This window comes from Orycteropus afer, unplaced genomic scaffold (assembly GCF_000298275.1).
Source record: "Orycteropus afer afer isolate SDZICR_OR568_19922 unplaced genomic scaffold, OryAfe1.0 scaffold00007, whole genome shotgun sequence".
NCBI classification, from domain to species: domain Eukaryota; kingdom Metazoa; phylum Chordata; class Mammalia; order Tubulidentata; family Orycteropodidae; genus Orycteropus; species Orycteropus afer.
Window position 1 is genome coordinate 11,076,554 of NW_006921594.1, and position 8,649 is coordinate 11,085,202.

Here is an 8,649-nt window from a genome sequence, read left to right on the forward strand (position 1 = left end):
AAGAAAACCAAACTAACAGCTATTGTTAGATTCGACTCATAGTGGCCCCTCCTTGGCTTCCGAGGTGGTATCTTTACAGAAGTAGATTGCCCAATAAACCTTCGTCTCTATGTATTTACCTATTTTTTATAAGTGGGATCATATAATGTATGTCCTTTTGTGACTGACTTATTTCACTCAGCATGATGTTCTCAAGATTCATCCATGTTGTAACTACGTATCTGACCTTCATTTCTCTTATGGGAGAATAATATTCCATTGGTGTATGTACCCCATTTTATTTTTCCATTCACCTCTTGGTGAGTACTTGGGTTGTTCCCATCTCTTGAAGTGCTGCAGTGAACTTGGGTGGAGAAGTTCCTGTTTGTGTTCCTGCTTCAGTTCTTTTGGGTATCAACCAGGACTGGGATTACTGGGGCATGTGGATATGTTTAACTTTTTAAGGAACTGCCAAACTGTTTCCATAGCAGCTACTGTATTATTTTACATCCCCACCAACAAAGGATCAGGGTTCCAATTTCTCCATATCCTCATCAAAATCTGTTATTTAACATTTTTGTGGGGCAGGCAGTGTGGATAGCCCTTCCAGTGGGCCTTCCGTTAAGAAGCAACACATCTTAAGCACTTGTTTAGATCAGATGATGTAGGTTTTAAGCCTAGTTTTCTGACCCTCACTCTGGGTCCTTCAGCAAATCACTGAGACTTTTGGATCTTCTTTTTAATAGTTACGATGATTCTGCTATTTTTATTCTTTGTACTTCACAAAACATTTTACATGTTGCTTAGTTTCAGCTTCCCAGTGATTGAAATAAGGTAACTAGGGCAAGCTAGAATCTCTGTCAAACAAGAAAACTGAGGTTACGGGACATGCCCTCAAATCCTAATGTGATAAACCAACAGCAGGCACAAAACTTAAAATCTTCTAGCTCCTATTTTTGTGTTCTGCATTCATATAAGTACTAGTGTGGCCTATACACCAGCAGCCTAGGAGCTTGTTATTGTCGGGTGCTGTCAAGTGGATTTTGAAGTCATAGTGACTCCAGGTGACTGCAGAAAACTGCCCCATAGGTTTTCCTAGGTTGTATTCTCTGTGGAAGAAGCCCTGCTCATCTGCTAGCTAAAGGGATCAGTGGTTCTAACCTATGAGCTACTGCACAGGAGAAAGAGGTGGCAGCCTGCTTCTGTGTTGGGGTAGATCTACTTGGTTCTAAAGGGTCATTATGAGTTGGAATCAAGTTGGTGGCAACGGTAATCTTTATGGAAGCAGATGGAGAGGTCTTTCTCCTCCAGGAGCTCCAACAAATGTGCTCTCTCAGGCTCCACCCCAGACCTACAGAATCAGAGCCTGCATTTGACCAAGGTGCTCGAGCATTCATACGCAATTTAAATTTGGAGAAGTACTGTCATTATGGAGCCCTGGTAGCATAATGCCTAAGGCACTTGACTGCTAACCAGAAGGCTGGGGGTTCAAACCCACCAGATACTCCTTGGAAGGAAGGTTGGGCAGTCTACTTCTATAATGATACTGCCTCAGAAACCCAAGGAGGGGTCACTATGAGTTGGGTCCTACTCCCTGGCACATAACAACAACTGTGATTTAAGAACATTTTAAGCCTGTGAGGTACAAACATGAAATGAATTTATTTTTAATGCTATCACTGCCTTTAAATCTCTGTTAAATCTCCTTACCGTTTGAAAGTGTCTCTAGCTGATCTGATAATTTTTTGTCACTTTTCAGTTTTAAAAGTTTAATATCATCACCATGAGTTGGAGCCTACTCCATGGCAACTAACAACAATCTTCTTTTAAATTTTTAAATTTATGGCAATAAAAGCTTTCCTTTCCCCCAGTTCAGCTTGTGCCTTTCAACAAATTTTATTTTTCCTGCTCACCAACCTATTCTTAAACCAAATGTACCATTTCCAAGCCCTTATCCTCTGTGAGGTATATGATGATGCTCATTTTTCAAAATAAGAAATTCAATTGCCTGCCTCAGCCTTCAGTGAAACACAAACCAACCACACACAATCAACAAAAATCAACCAGGTTATTGACCCAAGGATGATGCATGGTTGTCTTTGGCAGAGATTGAAATTGATGAGACTGTACTTCATTAAAAAGAAATACTTTTGAAGTTCTTGTTCTTAATTTATATTCACATTTCTCAGTCTTCTCTGGCTAGGAAGCCAAGAGTTAGATCTATTTGTGATGAGCCAAATGACTGTCTTTGGCTGTTCACAATGGAGCCCATTAAACTCCCTGGGGGTTGTGCTCATTAGCATTTGTGGAGGTTGTGTCTTGGTGAGTCCAAGCTACATATTATATCAAATTCCTAACTCCTTGTCTTCCTCCCTGAAATGAAGTTTCATTTTGGCTCTCCTGCTGCCTCCTCTATGTCTTGTTTATTTCACTTTAATGTGACAAGAAAAGGCAGCTTCTGATTTATTTCTGGTTAGCAATCTTGATAAATATTCATTAGGTTCCTTCCCGCTACTATTTTGAAATTAGTTATTTTTTTTAATGAAATCTGAAGTGAAAAATAACTCCCAGTTCTCACTTTAATACATTTGGGTTGTTAATCTTGATTTTGGAGGTCCTGGGCCAAACAGCAGTGACTATGTGAAAGCTGTTGTCCTGGGCTTCATCATTCTGAGAAGCACAGACTGTGAGTGAGCGTCCTGGGGTGTGTGTGTATTTGTGTGTGTGTGTGTGTGTGTGTGTGTGTGTGGGGTATGGTTTGGCGTATAGCACAGTGGGTGAATAGATGGGATGGGAGAGGAACTACTTTCAGAACATGGAATGTGGGCGTTGTGCTAGGCACTGCATTCATCATCTCACCTTATCTTCACAACAGCATCAGGAGGCAGGTATCATTATATCCTTTTTATAGCCCAGGTACCAAAGCTTAGGGCAAGTAAGTGATTTGCTGTAGTTCACCAGCTAATAAGTGAAGGAGCAGGTGATGAGAGTTAAAATGTTCCTCAGTGTTCTTCCAGCTGTTTGGTAAAATTGATAGCTGGGTGATCTCAGAGGAATGACTCTTAGACAGAGTCGATATGTTTTTATTTCGGTATGCTCAATTGTTAAGAGTGTTACTAAGCCTAGGCTCCTCTGAGTGGACCCTGCCACGCCTGCTTTTACTTAGACCTGAGGCTCCATGCTCTAGTTAGATGCCAGGGGATTGATCCACTATCTCTATGGATCACCTTTTTAATTCGTGTTTACTTTAGATAATATGACCAAACTCTACCATATGTGCTTCTAAAGAGATTTTTCCCACCTGCAAAAGAGCTTGGCATCCAGAAATGTGTTCTGCCCCCTCCTCTGCAAAACAGATGCAGCTCTTAAGGGAGCCTGAGGGTTCAATGCAACACAATGAGCTGTTGCCACGCACCCTCCTTGACTTCAGATGCTTTCCTGTCAGCAGGAACTCACACTCCCATTTCAAGAGCATTTTTCCTAAACTTGTTCTTTAGTCAGCTAGTCTCTTTGTATTGTGACTCTGTTTCTTGAATACTGCGTACAATTCCCTCCAGGGTTCTCCTTGTCTAGCATGGTGGCTGTAGACAGAGGAACCCCTGAGACCCTGATGCCTTGGATAGGGGTAGAGTTGCCATGAAGCCACATAAGTTGCAAAAGACTTGCCAAGACCAGCCCAAAGCAATGCGTTAGCAACCTCTTACAATTTAAAACACTACGTGCCTTTGGGTACCAGGGAAGGCTCTTTTTTGGAATCCAGTAACACCCATCGCTGTCTTTTATCTGCCAGGCAAGTTGTAATTAGACTTCCTATGCAATTTACCTCGTGACTTAAGGATATGTGATTTGAAAAAAAAAAAAAAAATTATCTAAGGGCAAGAGTATTTTTAAATGTATTGATTTCTTTTCTTGAGTATAAAAGTAATACATATTCATTACAGAGAATTTGGAAAATGAAGAAAAATGTGAAGAATAAAAATCACCCAGAAAAAAAAAAAATGATTATTAACTTTTGGATGCTTATTTCTCATTACACTCACATACATATTTATCTTTTTACAAAAAAATTGTAATGGCATTAGTCCTTGGAGCATTGATGCCAAACACTTTTTGCTTTTTATTTTAGAATAGAATATTGCAAACATTCAAAGGAGGGAGACTAACCCAGTGGTCAGGAGCATTGCTGTGGAGATAGATTGCCTAGATTCTAATTCTGACTGCTGTTTGCTAGTCTTCAGCAAGTTACTTAACCTTTCTGTGTCTGAGTTTCCCAATCTATAAAGTGGGCATAAAATAGTACTTAACGTAATTCATAGGGTGATAGAATGAAATAGCAGAAAATTAATATAGCATATGCTTACTGCTGTCAAGTCATTTCCTACTCACAGTGACTCCATAGGACAGAGTTGAATTGCCCCATAGGGTTTCCAAGGCTGTAATCTTTAAGGAAGCAGACTGCCTCATGTTTCTCCAATGGAGCAGCTGGTGAGCTGAGTGCTTAAACCTTGCACCACCAGGGCTCCTTTATTATAACATACTTGTAGGGTAAAAATAAAAATGAACTCCAGCAACGTAAGAAATACATTATTAGTTTGCTTGTCTTCTCCTCCTTGAACACGTCCTCTACTTTTTCTCCTAAATCACTGTTTACTTTTACATATTTCACATTTTTGTTGTCATATTAACTTTTACTTAACATTATATTTATGAGGTTTACTCTCTGTGATATTTTCAATCTGGCAGTATTCAAGCAGCTATTTTTTAATTATGTCATAATTTTTTGTTCCTTGTTTTACTGTTCTGCAATTACAAGGGATGCTGCTATGGTAGTTCTTCTATGTCTCTTGCATTTGCAGTTTGTTGCTGTTGTTCTTTTGCCCGCCCCCTTTTATTTTAGGAGTCTAATTGCTAGGGAGTAGTGTATACATGCCCGGTGGGTGCTCCTTAGGAGGTCTGGCAGCGTAGTGCCTAAGGCATTTGACTGCTAACCAGAAGGCTGGTGGTTCAAACCCACCAGCCACTCCTGGAAGGAAGATTGGGCAATCTACTTCCATAGTGATACTGCCTTGGAAACCCAAGGAGGGGTTGCTATGAGTCGGATCCAACTCGATGGCAATGAGTAAGAGTTGAGTGTATACACAGAACTCTGGTGGCACAGTGCCTAAGGCATTTGACTGCTAATCAGAAGGTTGGCAGTTCAAACCCACCAGCTGCTCTGTAGAAGGAAGACTGGGCAATTTACTTCCATAAAGATTTACTGTCTTGGAAACCCAAAGGGGGTCGCTATGAGTTGAAATTGACTTGATAACAGTGGGTTTGTTATTTTTTTATTTTAATGTATACATCTTTAACTTTGCTAGACAGTGGTGGATTATTTTCTAAACTGTTTGTGCTGGTGTCCATACACTTAAACCAGGAATGTATAAGAGATAAGAAGTCTGCAGGCGATTTAATTTTTGTTCTGTGTAGATGATATGTCTTTTCTCTTTAAAACTATTAAGTTTAATATTTAACAAATGGTCAACTGTTATTTGAAAACAAAGATGAGAATGTAAGGGGCCTGGGAAACTAGATTAATGGAAATATAACAACCAGAACAAAAATAATGAGAATGTTCACGCATTGTGAAAGCTGTAACCAAGATCACTAAACAATTTGTGTAGAAGTTGTTGAATAAGAATCTAAACTACTGTGTAAACCTTCACTGAAAGCATAGTAAAATAATATTGAAAAAAGAAATTAAGGGAATGGAAGTGTGTGAAAACTCAAGGAAAATTCTTCTTGGTAAAAGAAAAGATACATGAAAAAATTAAAAAAAAGGATACTCTCTTTGTCTTTGGTGATCTGTAATTTTATGATAATATGTGCAGGTGTATACTTCTTAGGGTACATCTTTCTTGGTGTGTATTGTGGTTCCTATGTAAGTGGATTCATGTCTTGCATCAGTTCTGGAAATATCTCTTCCATCATTTCTTTGAATATTGCCTCTCCTCCCATTCTTTCCTCTTGAACCTACACCTTTCTTTTCTATCTTTTTTATGTCTTAACCTGTCTTTCATAATTTCCTTTTCCTTTGCTATAAATGGGTAATTTCTTCAGCTCTATTTTTTTTTAATATATCTGTTTTCAGCTGTATCCAGTCAATATGTATTTATCTCACATTAAGTTTTAAACTTTCATTTTGATAATAATTTTATTTTTCATTTTGGGAAGTTTTATCGTTTTCCAGGTTGTTAATTTAAAAATGTGCCTGTTTATTTTTACAATTATCCATGCTGATTTTAATACCATATACATTTCTTTAATCATTTGAGATATACTGATGTTACCATTCTCATGTTAACTTCCAAAGACAAATAAAGATTGGCTTTATGATGATATTGATAATAGAAACCATAATGAAAACTAAAAATGTCTTCTTACTTTTTTTTTTTTTAAATATTCTTCCCCTTCCCCTCCCCACCCCCATTTATTTTTCTGTCTCTTTACAGCAGTCTGGTGATTTCTAAGCTCTGGGTTCTAGTTCTCTATTTGCTCTTTTTACCTGTGTCCAATTATGTAGTTGACTCATCCAATAAATTTTTTATTTAACTCATTATATTTTTGATTTTGGAAAATTCTATTTGGTTCTTTTTCTGCATCAGTTGATATGATCATGTGGTTTTTCCTTGTTTTATTTATGTGGTAGATGACATTGATTGTTTTTCTAATGTTGAACCATCCTTGCATACCTGATATGAACCCCACTTGGTCATAATGAATGATTTTGTTGAATATTGTTGGAGTCTGTTAGCTAGGATTTTGTTGAAAATTTTTGCATCTATATTCATGAGGGATATTGGTCTGTAGTTTTCCTTTTGAGTGATGTCTTTACCTGGTTTTGGTAACAAGATTTCCTTTTTATTTCAGTTGGTTCTGTTGTGTTGTCACCGATTTCGTTTCTTCTTCATGTTATTTGTATTCTCTCCCTCTTTTCCTTTGCTAAATTTGCCAATGGTTTGTCAATTTTATTAATCATTTCAAAAAACCAACTTCTGGTCTTGTTGATTTTTTTCTATTGTCTTTCTATGTTCTGTTTCATTGATTTCTGCTCAAATCTTTATTATTTCCTTTCTTCTAGTGACTGAAGGCTTTCCTTGTTCTTTTTCTAACTGTTGGAGATGTTATATAAACTATTGATTTGGGCTCTGTCTTCTTTTTTTGATGGGGGCATTTATTGCTATAAATTGCCCTCTGATCACTGCTTTTGCTGTGTCCCAAGTATTTTGGTATGTTGTGTTTTCATTCTCATTTGATTCAAAGAATTTTTGAATTTCAATTTTTATTTCTTCCCTTATGCAGTTGTTCCTAAGGAGGGTGTTGTTCAGTTTCCATGTGTTTGCTCCTATTGTTGATTTCTAATTTGATAGCATTATGATCTGAGAAGATGCTTTGCAGTATTTCAATGTTTTTAAATTTCTTAAGGCTTTCTTTATGGCCTAACATATGGTATATCATGGAAAATGTTCCATGTGCATTGGAAAAGATGTGTATTGTGCTGTTGTTGGCTGAAGTTCTCTGTAGATGTCTGTAAGGTCAAGTTGGTAGATTGTATTGTTTAGCTCTTCTGTATCTTTGTTACGCTTTTTTTTCCAGTTGTTCTATCTTTTATTGAAAGTGGTCTATTAAGGTCTCCCTCTATGACTGTGGAGTCATCTATTTGCCTTTTCAGCTTTTTTAAAGTGTGATTTATGTATTTTGGGGCTCTTTCATTGGGTCCATAGATATTTATCATGGTTATATCTTCTTGTTCAATTGATCCTTTAATCATTATATAATGTCCTTCCTTGTCTCATATGGTGGTTTTTGTCTTCAAGTCAATTTGATCAGAAATTAATATTGCCACTCCTGCTCTTTTACAGTTGCCATTTGCTTGATATATCTTTTTACAACCTTTGATTTTTAGTCTGTTTTTGTCTTTGTCTCTAAGATATGTCTCTTGTAGACAGCATATTGATGGGTTTTGCTTTCGTATCCAATCTGCAACTCTCCATCTCTTGAGTGGTGCACTTAATCCATTAACATTCAGGGTAATTATCGACAAGTATGAATTGGTTGCTGTCATTTTGGTATGTGCTTTTTCATGGTGTCCCTGGTTTCTTTGTTCCATATTATTTTCTGTGCTGAGCTCATTGTTTATGAATCATGTTATCATTTTCTTTGTTGCTATTGTTTTCGTATTTGCTGAATATTTGTGCTTGTCCTCTTTTTTATTGTGATGTGAAGGTTTATCATTTTTCTTTGAGGTTATCCTGTGATTTGTAATTTTCTCTCCAAGTTTAGAACAGTCCATTCTATCTTGCAACTCTTTTGACTTCCTCACCATTTAGAAGTCCTGTAACTACACAATATTTTCCCACTTTTTGGTTTGTAGCTGTCCCCATTTTCCAATTGGTGTCTCTGGTTCCCTGTTTACAATCTTGTAAGCTTATTTTACTTTTGATATGTCCATGGCTGTGGTTTCTGGGTTATGTCATCTTATGTATTAATGGTCAGTTGTTGTTTGCTATTTTTGGTTCTCTGTTCAAAGGACTCCGTTTAGCATCTCTTGTAAGGTTGGTCTGGTTTTAACAAATCCCCTTAGTTTCTGCTTATCTGGAAATCTCCTAATTTCACCATCATATTTGAGGG